This window comes from Osmerus eperlanus, chromosome 24 (assembly GCF_963692335.1).
Source record: "Osmerus eperlanus chromosome 24, fOsmEpe2.1, whole genome shotgun sequence".
Taxonomy (NCBI): domain Eukaryota; kingdom Metazoa; phylum Chordata; class Actinopteri; order Osmeriformes; family Osmeridae; genus Osmerus; species Osmerus eperlanus.
Genome location: NC_085041.1, coordinates 10786034 through 10801170, shown reverse-complemented (window position 1 = coordinate 10801170; position 15137 = coordinate 10786034). Strand labels below are relative to the sequence as shown.

The following is a 15137-nucleotide window of genomic DNA, read 5'->3' as shown; positions in this document are numbered from 1 at the left end:
CGGCTAAAAAGCTAGCCACCACAGGGTGCAGGGAGCCTTTGTCTAAGCATGTTTTGTGACAACAATTCGATCAAAGCAGAAACCAGAACATGGCTCGTTGGTCTCGTGGTATGATTCTCGCTTTGGGTGTGAGAGGTCCTGGGTTCAAATCCCGTACAAGCCCTTTACAGTAGGTTGTTGAAGGAGGTTATTTAGAGAAGAGGGCTCCTGTTCTAATCCCAGATCAGTACTTTACCCAACGTAGATCGGCATGATTTGCTGCGGAAGTTTCTTTAGGTCTAAGCATGTTTTGTGAGCCCTTTACAGTATGCTGTTGAAAGAGGTAACCTGGCAAAGAGGGCTCCTGTTCTATTCCCAAATCTGTCTTTTACCCAACGTCGATCGGGGTGATTTGCTGCGGAAGTTTCACAGCTCTTTTTGTCTAAGCATTTTTTACGACAAAAAATCCATCAAAGCAGCAACCAGAACATGGCTCGTTGGTCTCGTGGTATGATTCTCGCTTAGGGTGCAGGGAGCCTTTGTTTAAGCATGTTTTGTGACAACAAATCGATCAATCGAAGCAGTAACTAGAACATGGCTCGTTGGTCTAGGGGTAAGATTCTCGCTTAGGGTGCGAGCGGTCCCTGGTTCAAATTCCAGATGAGCCCATTACAGTATGCTGTTGAAAGAGGTAACCTGGCAAAGAGGGCTCCTGTTCTATTCCCAAATCAGTCCTTTACCCAACGTATATCGGGGTGATTTGCTTCAGAAGTTTCTCCAGCTCTTTTGTCTACGCATGTTTTGTGACAACAAATCGATCAAAGCAGCAACCAGAACATGGCTCGTTGGTCTCGTGGTATGATTCTCGCTTAGGTTGCAGGGAGCCTTTGTCTAAGCTTGTTTTGTGACAACAGATCGATCAATTGAAGCAGCAACGAGAACATGGCTCGTTGGTTTAGGGTTATGATTCTTGCTTAGGGTGCAGGGAGCCTTTGTCTAAGCTTGTTTTGTGACAACAGATCGATCAATTGAAGCAGCAACGAGAACATGGCTCGTTGGTTTAGGGTTATGATTCCCGCTTAGGGTGCAGGGAGCCTTTGTCTAAGCATGTTATGTGACAACAAATCGAACAATCGAATCAACAACTAGAACATGGCTCGTTGGTCTAGGGGTATGATTCTCGCTTAGGGTGCGAGAGGTCCTGAGTTCAAATCCTGGATGAGCCCATTACAGTATGCTGTTGAAAGAGGTAACCTGGCAAAGAGGGCTTCTGTTCTATTCCCAAATCAGTCCTTTACCCAACGTATATCGGGGTGATTTGCTGCAGAAGTTTCTCTAGCTCTTTTTGTCTACGCATTCTTTGTGACAACAAATCGATCAAAGCAGCAACCAGAACATGGCTCGTTGGTCTAGGGGTATGATTCTCGCTTTGGGTTCATGGATCACCATGATGGAATTACTGAGAGCTGCAAAGGATATATGCGGCCTGGTTGTGGGTTGCAGATACATTGGAATAAACAAGTATGAAATCACGATGAACCATGAAAACGGAAAAAGTTGCTGGACGCATTTAAGATCAAACGTACCAGGTTGATGGCGAAAGAGCTGACAAATGACGAGATGGTGGTTTCGTTCATAGGTTTGCCTGTTTACATCACGGATTTGGAAATATTAAAGAAGCTGTTGGACTGGGGTGTGAGGGAAATTTCACCCATTACAAGGAGGATGTGGCCTGGGACCAGGATCGTGGAGGGCACACGATTTGTGAAGGTGAAGTTTACAGACACTGTTAAATCACTGCCTTACTCCACGCGTTTTGACACTGAGATGGGGGCACAATATTTTAGGGTCATTCATGATCGCCAGGTGAAGGTGTGCAGAATGTGTATACAGCCAGGGCATATTGTTCGTGAATGCCCTGAGTTTCTGTGTAGGAATTGTGGGAGGCAGGGACACTATGCCAGGGAGTGTGACCAGTGGGAGCCAAAGTGCAAAGAATGTGGAAACAAGGAATCAAATTGTGTATGTAAGGGTGGGGAGGGTGAAGAGGAGGGGAGTGCCCTCTCAACTGAGGAGGACAATGAGTCAGAGGATGGTGTGGGTGAAGGAGTTGAGGGAGATGGGGAGGAGGAGGGAAGGATGGAGGAGGGGTTTGTAGTGGAACAGCTAATGGGGGGGCTGGGAACTAACAGCAGCCCTGTGGTGGTGGAACAGACTGGTGAAAGTGTGGGGGGGGGCATTGGGTCTAGCCTCGACTCAAATATGGTTGCACTGACGGACCCCGCAAACGGGAGTTTAGACAACAGGAAGGCTAAAGTGGATGCACGGGCAACTGGAGGGAAAGGTTCTGATCAGGAGCCTTTGCCTCCTAGAGTTGTGCGCACAAAAGCTGAGAGGAGTGCAGCCATGGAGATTGAGAGGCAGCAGGCGGAGACTGCAGAGAGTATATCCAGCCAGCAGGGAGAAGGACCTGCAAGTGACCCCCCCGCAATGTCTGAAGGTGATGAATCAGAGGAGGATTATTTGGGTGTAGCAGGAGGGAGGAAGAGGGCACTCCTGAACAGACCCGGCAAATTGGCTGGTGTAAGGAAACAAAATCAAAGGAAGAAAGGGAAGGCAAAATGATGCTTACTGTAGAACACATTCTTTTCTGTCTGGTTTCAATGGTTACACTCACCTCAATAAATGTAAACGGGTTAAATAAGATGACAAAGTTAGAGGAAGTGTTGGTCAATTTTACATCTGACATTTTGTTACTGCAGGAAACAAAATGGGCACAAGCTAAAATACCAGAAATCAAAAAAAGATGGAGGGGGATGTTGTTTGTGAACTGTGGAACAGACAGATCATGTGGGGTGGCCATACTTATAAAAGAAAATATGTTGGAAAATGTGAAGGAAATATTTAATGATGGGAAAGGGAGGGTAATAGTTATAGAGTTTGATATAAATAATGTAACATTTCTATAAATGTAACATTTCGATTAATTAATGTCTATGCACCTAATAGAGGAAGCGAAAAAACAGTTTTCTTTGTTTCCTTGGGGCTACTCTGCTCAGGGAATTGTATTCTGGTGGGAGATTTCAATGTGTTCTGTACCAAGTTGGACGTCTATAGGGTTGATAAGTTTCGACAAGATGCAGCACGGACCAGTTTTTTTTAAAGATGATGAGAGACAATGATTTGATTTATGTATGGAGGATGGGTAATGCAAACAAAAGAGAATTTTCTAGGAGGTTGATAGTGGAGGGAGTTTTAAAACAAAGCAGGATAGATTTATGTTTGGCGTTTCAAGATATAGCAAATAAAGTAAACAACATACAGTATAAATTTACTGGATATAGCGATCATGCAGCAATCACATTTCATTTAGGGGACAGACAAAGAGGGAAAGGGGGTGGAGTTTGGTGTTTGAATGCAAGTGTGATGTCTGAGACAGAATATAAGGAGAAGGTGAAGGAGTGTGTTAGTGAGCAAATTATGTGTGAGAGGTACAAAGTGGATGTGTGTGGTTGGTGGGAAGGTGTTAAAAAATTGGTGAAAAACCTAAGTATAAGGTATTGTCAAAACAGGAACCGAAAGAGAAAGGAATGTGTGCTGAGAGAAAGAATGGTGGAGGAATTAACACTAATGGATGAAAATCCAAACAGAGGTATTGGGGCATACATAAAAATCAAAGGGGAATTAGAAGCTTATGAGAGAGACAGATGTCAAGGGGCAATAATTAGGAGCAGGGCTCAATATGTGGTGGAAGGGGAAAAATGTACATCTTTTTTCCTGGGGCTGTTTTCCTGGGGCTGGAAAAGCAAAAACAGTGCAAAACGTATATACGGGAAATAGAAAATGAAGAAGGGAAAATAGTGAATGATTATGTAGGGGTGTTGGAAGCGGTGCAGGGGTTTTATAGCAATTTATTTAAGAAAGGTGGTGTGGATCAGGGTAGTATGAGAGAGGTGTTAGAGACAGTTGAGGCCAGGTTAACAGACAGTGATAGGGAAGTATGTGAAATGGAGTTGTCAGAGTTGGAAGTAAAAGCAGCCATCAAGAGTCTGTCGACTGGTAAAAGTCCTGGCTCGGATGGCCTAACAAGTGAGTTTTATAAATGTTTTAGTGAGGTGTTAACTCCCATTTTGTTGAAGGTATACAGAGAAATGGAAAGGAGAGAGCAGGTCAGTGAGGATATGTCAACAGGCTTAATCACTATCTTATATAAGAAAAAGGGGAATCAAATGCATTTAGGGAATTATAGAGGGATTAGTTTATTAAATACGGATTATAAGATTTTAGCAAAGGTATTAGCAAATAGAATTAAATCGGTAGTAGGGTCCATTGTTTCAGCAACACAGGCGTATGGTATTCCAGGGAGAGATATGGCAGACACAATAGGGTCAGTCAGAGATGTGGTAAGGCATATGACAGAAGAGGGGGGTATAGTTTTGAGTGTTGATTTCAATAAGGCTTTTGATAGAGTGGAGCATGAGTTTATGTTTAGAACATTAGAGAAATTTGGTTTTGGAGATAGATTTGTGAAGTGGATTAGGTTGTTGTATAGTAGTGCAAAGAGTAGGGTTAAGTGCAATGGAGTATTGACAGACAGTTTCAGTTTAGGGAGATCAGTCAGGCAGGGTTGTCCATTATCAGCTTTATTATACAGTATAACAACAGAACCTTTGGCCACAATGTTAAAAAAAGATCAGTACATACAAGGCATCATCATACCTGGAGGAGAAAGGAGTTTAATTCATCAATATGCAGATGACACAAACATAACAGTAAAACATTTGGACAGTGTGAGGAGGGTGATCAAATTATTAGAAGTGTATGGAAAGGCATCAGGAGCAAAAATGAACATTGAAAAATCTGAAATTCTTTGTATTGGGAATGTGGTGATGAAGGAATGTGAGATACCGTTTAAAGTGGCAAAAGAGATGATTAAGGTGTTGGGGGTGAATGTAGGTGTAAACGCCAATGAGGCAAGAGATGTTACATGGACAGGGGTTCTGAACAAGGTGAAGCAGAGTTTAAATTTGTGGAAAAGGAGGAGGTTGAGGTTGAGGGGAAGGGTTATTGTCGTTAATTGTTTGATCTTATCGCAGGTGAACCATGTGTTGGCTACACTGGATTTACCATTGTGGGTGGTGAAGGATTTAAACAGGGCTATCGATAATTTCTTGTGGGATGGGAAGCAGGCAAAAATTAAGCATAGTGTTAATGAATGAATATAAAAATGGGGGTTTAAAATTGATAGATGTAGAAGTGAAGAAAAGGGCATTAAGGGTAAAGCTTGTTAAAAAAATATCTGTATAGTTGTAATCAGTATTGTTGGATGGGGTTTTTTGAGGAGTATTTGCATGAGTATGGTGGATGTGGTGTGAACAGTCTTTTAATGATTTTAAACAAACGAAGGTGTGTGGGGATGTCAAGATTTTATAGGGAGGTATTTGAAGCATGGGGGAAATATTTGAAGCATGTGAAGTATGAGTGTGGAAATAAGGCTGAGGTTGCTAATCAGCCCATCTTTCATAACCCGAAATTGACTCACAACAACAGAGTGTTGGTCAGCCAGGTTTTTGAGGAGGCAGGAGTGAAGCAGGTTAAACACTTACTAACTGAAAGTAGTGACAAGTTCAAATCAGTACAGGAGATCATGGAGACCATCCATAGAGTAAATATGGATGTGGGAAAGTACAGAATAAAAAGAATGTATCAGAAGGTTATGGATGCTTTAAGTCCAGAGTGGAGAAAACACATCTTAGGGGAAGGAAGTGTTGGAGACCCGGAGAGGATGGTGGAATTGAATGTAGAGAGGAAGGGCAAAGGAGTCAAATTTAAAGAGGTACAAACCAAATGTGTTTATAAGGATTTTCTGGTGGATGGTATGGAGAGACCAACTTCAGAGAAAGTATGGGCAAAGGTTTTTGTGGATTTTGATGTTACTAAAGTGTGGGGTAATTTGAATGTAAAGTACAATTGTATAGAGTGTGAGCACAATGATTTCAAAATAAGGCACAATAGAATATTCACAAACGTTGTTTTGCATCAAATTGATAATAACATCAGTAGAGTGTGTGATGTATGTAAAGTAACTGATGAGAACTTTAACCATTACTTTGTGGAATGTCCAATGTTGGTTGGGTTGTTTGCCAAGATTAAGGAATTGTTAAGTAAACACTGTGGGGTCAAAGTGGAAGATACTGTAGAATGGAAGAAACTGTGGTTATTTGGAGTGCTGGGGAAAGTAAAAGGCGTTAATGTTAATTTGGTAAACTCAGTTTTGAGTCACGTACGGTATGCTATTGTGTATCGAAGAAATATGGCACATTATGAGGGGAGGATAATTCCAGTTTGGGAATGGTTTGTGTCAATGTTTAAAAAAAATGTGAGGCTGGTGTACATGCTGAAGAAAGAAGACTTTCATAACTGCTTTGTGAAAAACAGCTCTTTAATCATGGTGACAGGAGCTGAGAGTTTAGGTTTCAATTTATGTGGTTTTATTTGTCCATGTCAGCATTCATGTGGTCTGGATCAATTGTGTATCTTCTGTAAATAATTGACAAAAGTGTAAAAAGTATTTTTTATAATAAAAAGAGAAAAAAAAAAACAGCATGGCAACGCCCGATCTCGTCCGATCTCGGAAGCTAAGCAGGGTTGGGCCTGGTTAGTACTTGGATGGGAGACCGCCTGGGAATACCAGGTGCTGTATGCTCTTTTGCTCACTTGCAATATGCACAAGTAGTCCTTCATGAAAGGGGCTGGAAGCTGCTTTCATTTTGCCGAGAGAGAGAGAGAGAGTTCCAAGGTTCCAAGGAGTCAACAGCTGTTAACTGTCAGCTGTCCAGTTTTCCATACATAAGAGATATCTTTATACCTAGTTATACAAGAAAAAAAGGTGGAAAACAGTATAGGAACACATACTGAACAAGTTGGACATCTTTATAAGCAAAAGGACAGAAGAAAAATACAGTAATTTGAAGAACTCCACAGCAAGCTAGCAAGCTAACAGTTCACCTTCGTCTCCATGACAACGCAGTGAGTTGTTGTCAAACAAATCAGAGCTATCAAAACAGCTAACTAGTTAGAATAACTAACTGAAAAAAAGTGAAATACAGACAATTGAATATCCTCTTAAATGTACTAGAATATGGATTCCCTCCCCCCTGGTATGGAGGCAATATCCATACTATATCCAAAGGATATTACTAATGAGAATGGCCGAAAACAATACAAACAAAAGCTTCTAAAAAACAACCCAGAGACACTATACGCCGACTCCTACAAAATTGGAGATGTCAGCAACCTAATCTTCTACAGTGACCAGCCCCTCGCCTGGCACAGTGCTATTAAAGCGCACTACCCCTCAACAAAAAAAGAAGGGATTTGCAATGGCTGGAAACTAAGAATAAGAGATGAGGAAGAACCAGAGAAAGACATAGCCCACATTAACCTGTACAAAACTGGAACAATAATAGTGCAAGGAAAAGACATCAAACAATTCCAACAAGACTTTTTAAATATTAAAGAGAAGGCACAACAGGAGAAGACTGAGAACATCCCCCTCATCCTGGCTGGGGCAGACTGTGCAGACGATGCCCCCCCTCCTGAAGGCCTTATAGAGACCACACAGACTCCCGTGGAAGTCAACGCCAGTGACGAGAGGATGTCTAAACTCTGCGCCTCTTTAATGGACATGAGAGAGAGATTCACGGGACTAGAAATTGTTGAAATGAGAGAACTCATCAACACACTACAAACATCACAGACAAAAAACACTGAAAAACAGAGAAAAGTGCCTGTAAGCAATCACCAAGAAGCAGAGGAAAGAAGGGACGACCTCAAGAGAGAAGTGTCTGCACTAAGGATAGAAATGAAAGAACTATCAGGCCCAGCTGACGGCAATGAGAGAAGAGATAAGAGAGCTGAGGCAAGAAAAAGAGCCAAGAACAAACCAACCCACCTCTGACCTTGACAATAACCTTGACAATATGGGACAAATCAATCTGGACCAACTGAACTCCGCCCCTTGCATAGAACACAACAACCATACCGAGGCCACACCACCTACAGAGGACACACACATTCCAGAAATAGTGCTCCTAATCGACTCGAATGGGAAGTACATAGAAGAAAAAAAGCTCTTCCCGAAACACAAAGTTACAAAACTCTGGTGTCCAAACATCCAGGGTGCCCTTCACCTGCTGAATGAAGAAAAGATAGGATCCCCCAGTCACATAATTATTCATACGGGTACTAACGACTTAAGAATACTGCAAGATAAAGTGGCCACTGCACTTAAAGGTGTGATAGAGAAAGCCACACACACTTTCCCTAACTCAAGAGTAGTGATCTCTACGCTGCTACCAAGAAAAGACTTCCACCCTGCCACCATCCAGAGGATTAATGCCAGCATATCCAGAGACTGTGCACTCAAGCCTAACGTCCAACTGGCCCACCACCCCACACTTGATCTTGACTGTCTGTATGACCAAGTACACCTTTACAAATCAGTCATCCCTACCTTCGCCAAGACACTCAAAGATGTAGCGCTCAATCGAAACCCCAACAACTCCCATAGGAGAAGCATAAGGCCACACAGCCCAACCAGAGCAAGGAGAAGTCTTCCTGGAGCTACAACCAGAGCAAGGAGAAGTCTTCCTGGAGCTACAACAAGAGGAGCTGCACACAGGGGACCTACAGCCAGAAACCCCCCCACAAGACTACAGCACCACCAGACAGACAGACTCCATCAGGACCAGAATACCTACCGTCACAGAGTCCCCACCTCCCGATCCATTCTACCCAAACCAACCCTGGTCAGCCCCAATATCCTCCCCCCCTGAACCTACCTGATCCTCCCCAGTGCACCCTCTACAACCCATCCACAGAACAACAAGAGCCCAATCCTGGCCGCCATAGCTACGCTCAAGCTGTGAGTAGAGCAACACACCAAGCCCCATCATCCTGCGAGATGAGGAACATTCAACAGATGCTCAGCATGCTCTGCCAGCATCTTATAGCATAATAACAACAAAATATTAGAAATACCTTATGAATTACAAAGCTTTTACTATATCATGCTGGAATATACAAGGACTGAGGTCCTCTACTTTTGGCCTTAAGAGCAGAAACCCAGATTTTAGTAAAGAAGTAAAAAACATAGACATAATTATCCTACAGGAAACTTGGAGTAGAGGCGATGAACCTACTGGTTGCCCCCTAGGTTATAAAGAACTAATAATCCCATCCACTAAATTACCAAGAGTTAGACAGGGAAGGGACTCAGGAGGTATACTCATTTGGTATAAGTCAGACCTAAGTCATGGCATTAAATTTATCAAAAAAGGAACATTTCACATTTGGATTGAAATAGATTGCAAAATACTCTCAAATGAGAGAAATGTCTTCTTATGTGCCATCTATATACCCCCAGTAGAATCCCCCCATTTTAAAGAAGAGAGCTTCTCCATATTAGAAGAAGAGATAAGCAACTTCCAAAGCCAGGGAAATGTAATGCTTTGTGGTGACCTAAACTCCAGAACTGGAGAACAACCAGACATCCTTTGCAACCAAGGGGATAAGCATCTACCTGGTGGAGACAGCCTCAGCTTCCCTAGGTGCCCAGTGAGACTCAACTACGACAAAATAACTAACAGAAACGGGTCTCAACTACTACAACTGTGTCGCACCCTTGGTCTCTATATAGTCAATGGTAGGCTAAGAGGGGACTCTTACGGAAGGTACACCTTCAGCTCATCTATTGGCAGTAGTACTGTGGACTACTGTATCACAGACCTCAGCCCAGAGTCTCTCAGAGCATTAACAGTAAGCCCATCCACCCCCCTATCAGACCACAGCAAAATCACACTGTATATGAACAAAGAATTAATTAATCAAGAATCATCTAAAACAAGCAATCTACATAGCATTAGTAATCGTTACCGATGGCGGAAAGATAGCCAAGAAACCTATCAGGATGCTATCCACCAGCCACAAGTACAATCTCTATTGGATAATTTCTTAAACAAAACATTCCCCTGTAATAGTGAAGGTGTCAATGTAGCAATAGAGAACATAAGCAACATATTTGATATATCTGCCTCTCTATCTAATCTTAAAACCTCAAACAAAAACCCCAAAAAGGCCAATAATTATAAAGAAAAATGGTTTGACGAGGAATGTAAAAGCATGAGGAAGATACTGAGAAATGTATCTAACCAGAAACACAGAGACCCAGATAACCAGGCACTACGCCATCACTATGGCATAACACTTAAAGAGTATAAAAACATACTAAGGAAAAAGAAGGAACAATGTATCACAGAACAGCTCAATGTAATTGAAGAATCTATTCAATCAAATGTTTTTTGGGAAAACTGGAACAGACTATATAAACAACAACATGAAGAATTACCAATTCAAAATGGGGATATATGGATTAACCACTTCTCCAAGCTTTTCATGTACATAGATAAGAACCCAGAACAAAAACACATACACGATAAGCTCCAATTACTTGAATCTGCAATTAAGAATTACCAGAACCCTCTTGACTTTTCAATAACATTGAACGAACTACAAGATAAAATACAAAACCTAAAATCCAATAAAGCCTGCGGTGTTGATGGTATACTAAACGAAATGATCAAATTTACGGATGACAAATTCAAATTGGCCATACTAAAACTTTTTAACACCATCCTCAGTTCTGGTGTATTCCCTAAAGTCTGGAACCAAGGTCTGATCACCCCAATATTTAAAAATGGAGACAAATTCGATCCCAATAATTACCGTGGGATATGTGTCAACAGCAGACTGGGTAAAATCCTCTGTAGCATTATTAATAACAGACTCCTGCACTTTCTCAGCGAAAACAATATACTGAGCAAATGTCAAATTGGCTTTCTACCAAATTTCCGTACATCGGATCATATATTCACTCTACAATCAATTGTCGACCAACAAATTAACCAAAACAAGAATAAAATCTTCTCTTGCTTTGTTGATTTCCAAAAAGCATTTGACTCAATCTGGCATGAAGGCCTTTTATATAAACTGATAGAGAGCGGAGTCGGGGGGAAAACATATGACCTCATAAAATCAATGTACACAAATACCAAGTGTGCAGTCAAAATTGGACAAAGGCATACAGACTTCTTTGTCCAAGGTCGAGGAGTAAGACAGGGATGCAGTCTGAGTCCCACCCTCTTTAATATCTACATAAATGGTCTGGCGAGGGAACTAGAACAGTCTGCAGCACCTGGAATGCCTCTCCTGGACACAGAGGTCAAATGCCTCCTCTTTGCAGACGACCTTGTGCTTCTGTCCCCAACCAAGGAGGGACTACAGCAACATCTAGACCTGCTGCACAGATTCTGTCAAAATTGGGCCCTAACAGTCAATCTAAAAAAGACTAAAATTCTTGTTTTCCAAAAAAGAACCAGAAATCAGGATCCCAAATATCGATTCCTCCTGGGAACCAACCAATTAGAATACACCAAAAATTATACTTACCTTGGTCTAAACATCAGCACCACAGGCCACTTCCAAAAAGCTGCAAATGACCTGAGAGACAAGGCACGAAGGGCTTTTTACGCCATCAAAAGAAATGTTAAAATTGACATCCCAATCAAAATCTGGCTTAAAATTATTGAATCTATTATAGAACCCATTGCCATATATGGCTGTGAAATCTGGGGCCCACCTACTAACCAAGAATTCGCCAAGTGGGACAAACACCCCATAGAAAGCCTGCACGCAGAATTCTGTAAAAACATATTAAGAGTTCAACGCAAAACCCCAAACAATGCCTGCAGAGCTGAATTAGGAGTGTATCCTTTAATCATCAAAATACAAAAAAGAGCAACTAAATTCTACCTACACCTTAGCCAAAGTGATGAAAATACCTTCCACCACAAAGCCCTTCTATGCCAAAAGATGAAGCCAGATAAGAGTCCTCTCATCCAGCTAGTCCAGAGGCTCTGCTCACCAAACCCCACAGAGCCTCAAGACAGCAGCCACCTTATTAATCCAAAACAAATAGCAAAACAGCAAAAAGAAAAGTACATTGTTTATTGGAAAGAAGTTACACTAAAGCAAAATAAATTAGAATGCTATTTGAATCTAAAAAGACAGTACACAATGGCAGAATACCTGATCACTGTGTCTGAACCAAAAATAAGGAAGACATTAACTAAATACAGACTCAGTGAGCACAGCCTGGCCATAGACAGGCCGTCACAGGCAGACATGGCTGCCCAGAGAAGAGAGGCTGTGCTCTGTCTGCTCACAGGGAGAAGTGGAGACAGAGCTCCACTTCCTAACAGAATGTGACCACTATACAAACATTCGAACCAAATACTTCCCCAAAATTACCAGCATATACAAGGAATTTGAAAATGTAACAAATAGAGAGAGACTGGTTTATTTATTGGGAGAAAAACCTAACTGCTGTATTTTAGCAGCAAAGTATGTATCAGCCTGTCATGGCTTTAGAGAAAGCCACAATGAGGACAATTTATAATATGGCAAACATAACATGTTTTAATTTTTGTTTTAATATTTTGTTTAAATTTTACTGTAATTTTTCAGAATTTCAAATTTAGTATTTGATTTTTACTATTATTATTATCATTATATAACCTGTATGTGCGTATGTATGTGTATGTATGGGTATATGCGTGTGTATATATACGTGTGGGTGTGTATACATGTGTGTATGCGTATACATATATATATGTATATATACATATGTGTGTGTGTATCTAAAAACCAGCATGGCAACGCCCCTTTCAGGGAGTGAACCAGGAAGTGAGTGCTGAGAGCAGGTGGAGAGTGTTTGGTGTGGAGTAGTTTTTTGTCGTCTTACGTTGTTATTTTTGTTTATTTCTTTCGGTTTTTGTTCATAAATAGTTTTGGGGTGTGTTAGTTGTCTTTCCCCCAGCAGCTGTTGCTGTTTGGGGGACTTTGGTTTTCTGTGTTTCATGTTACGGACGGCTATCATGGCAACAAACAACGGACTGGATTTGACAATGGAAAAGCACACGGACGAAAGGAGTGAAGGGGAAAGAAACCAAGGAGAATCGGACAGACAAAATGAGAAAGAAACGAGGTATGGCAAAGAATTGACAGTGGAGGTGGTGGTTGAAGGTACAGAGAACGTTTCTGTGATGGATTTACTGAGGGGTGTGAAGAAGGAGTGTGGAGTGGTGTTGGGCTGCAGGGTGAAAGGGCCCAGGACGTACGAGATTACCATGAAGGAAGAGGAAGGAGAAATTGATGGACGGCATTAGAGTGCAAGGAGCGCTAGTGCATGCTAGCTGCATTGTTAGCAATGAAATGGTGGTGTCGTTTCTGAACCTGCCAGTATATTTGGAGGATGGGAAAATACTGGCCAAACTGGAGGACTGGGGAGTTCGGGCCATTTCGGCTATTAAGCGCCGCGTATGGCCTGGAACGGAGGTTGTTGATGGGACTCGGTTTTTAAAAGTACGTTTCAATGAACAGGTGCGGTCACTCCCCTACTCGACAAAATTTGAGACACTGAGAGGAGCTGAATTTTTCAGAGTGATTCATGACCGACAGGTGAGGGTCTGCAGATTGTGCATTAAAGCAGGGCACATATTTAGAGACTGCCCGGATTTTAAATGCTTTAGGTGTGGCAAGGCTGGGCACTACGCGAGGGAGTGTGTCCAGCGGAGCGGGGAGGACGCCGACGGAGAAGGAAGCGAGAGGGGAGAGGACGCCCAGCCAATGGAGCGGAATGAGAAGAAAGGAGAAGAATCGGCTGACGACGTAGGAGGAGGTGAATATGAGATGGGAGACAGTTCGGGAGTGGAGGACGAGAGTGAGGTCGGCGGCGAAGGCGACGGCGTGAACCAGGAGGTCGTGGAGGAGGACGTGGAGCATGGTGGGGAAACTGCGCACGGTGGAGGCGGTGGGGGCGAGGTTGTGGCTCTGGAGGACAGCAGCGAGGTCGGAGGGGCCAAAAACGACGGGGAGGACGATCTGGAACTGGGCGGCGACATGGAGCAGGCGGGAGGTGGAGGGAAGAGAGAGGATGGAAGGAACGGAGGGAGAGGCGCGGCCCGGCCGTGGTGAAGAAGTATCGGAAAACGGTGGTGAAGAGGGTAGAGGGTGAGTCGCGGGAATTTACAAAGGGAATATATATTGCCCAGTATATAAGTGACTTAAAAAAGGGGGACAAGGTGCGGACCAGCTTCCTGAAGAAGGACCTGCCTACGGACTGATAGTGAATGGGGTTCGGGTGTGTTGACAGTATGGGGGCTATTATGAGAACTGGTGTGGGTGATGGGTATCTTGTGATGTTACTGTGTGGCGTAACCACAAAAAAAAGCAACGCCCGATCTCGTCTGATCTCGGAAGCAGGGTTGGGCCTGGTTAGTACTTGGATGGGAGACCGCCTGGGAATACCAGGTGCTGTATGCTCTTTTGCTCACTTGCAATATGCACAAGTAGTCCTTCATGAAAGGGGCTGGAAGCTGCTTTATTTTGCAGAGAGAGAGAGAGAGAGAGAGAGAGAGAGAGAGAGAGAGAGAGAGAGAGAGAGAGAGAGAGAGAGAGAGAGAGAGAGAGAGAGAGAGAGAGAGAGAGAGAGAGAGAGAGAGAGAGAGAGAGAGAGAGAGAGAGAGAGAGAGAGAGAGAGAGAGAGAGAGAGAGAGAGAGAGAGAGAGAGACCACCTTGGATTGACAAATACCAAGTCTGGATATGAATAAGTAGCCTATGGTTGTCAACTTATTTTGTATGGCCAAACCAGCATGGCAACGCCCGATCTCGTCCGATCTCGGAAGCTAAGCAGGGTTGGACGTGGTTAGTACTTAGATGGGAGACCGCCTGCGAATACCAGGTGCTGTATGCTCTTTTGCTCACTTGCAATATGCACAAGTAGTCCTTCATGAAAGGGGCTGGAAGCTGCTTTCATTTTGCCGAGAGAGAGAGAGAGAGAGACCACCTTGGATTGACAAATACCAAGTCTTGATATGAATAAGTAGCCTATGGTTGTCAACTTATTTTGTACGGCCAAACCAACATGGCAACGCCCGATCTCGTCCGATCTCGGAAGCTAAGCAGGGTTGGGCCTGGTTAGTACTTGGATGGGAGACCGCCTGGGAATGGCTCACCTCCCCCCCCAAGTCCCTATTGC

At 43.0% G+C, this 15137-nt stretch overlaps 2 pseudogenes; both read left to right on the top strand.

The window, feature by feature from the left end:
• Positions 1-6566: 6566 nt before the first annotated feature.
• Positions 6567-6685, top strand: LOC134011473 (5S ribosomal RNA; annotated as a pseudogene).
• An 8048-nt stretch (positions 6686-14733) lies between these two features.
• LOC134011449 (5S ribosomal RNA) lies at positions 14734-14852 on the top strand (annotated as a pseudogene).
• The last annotated feature ends 285 nt before the right edge of the window (positions 14853-15137 follow it).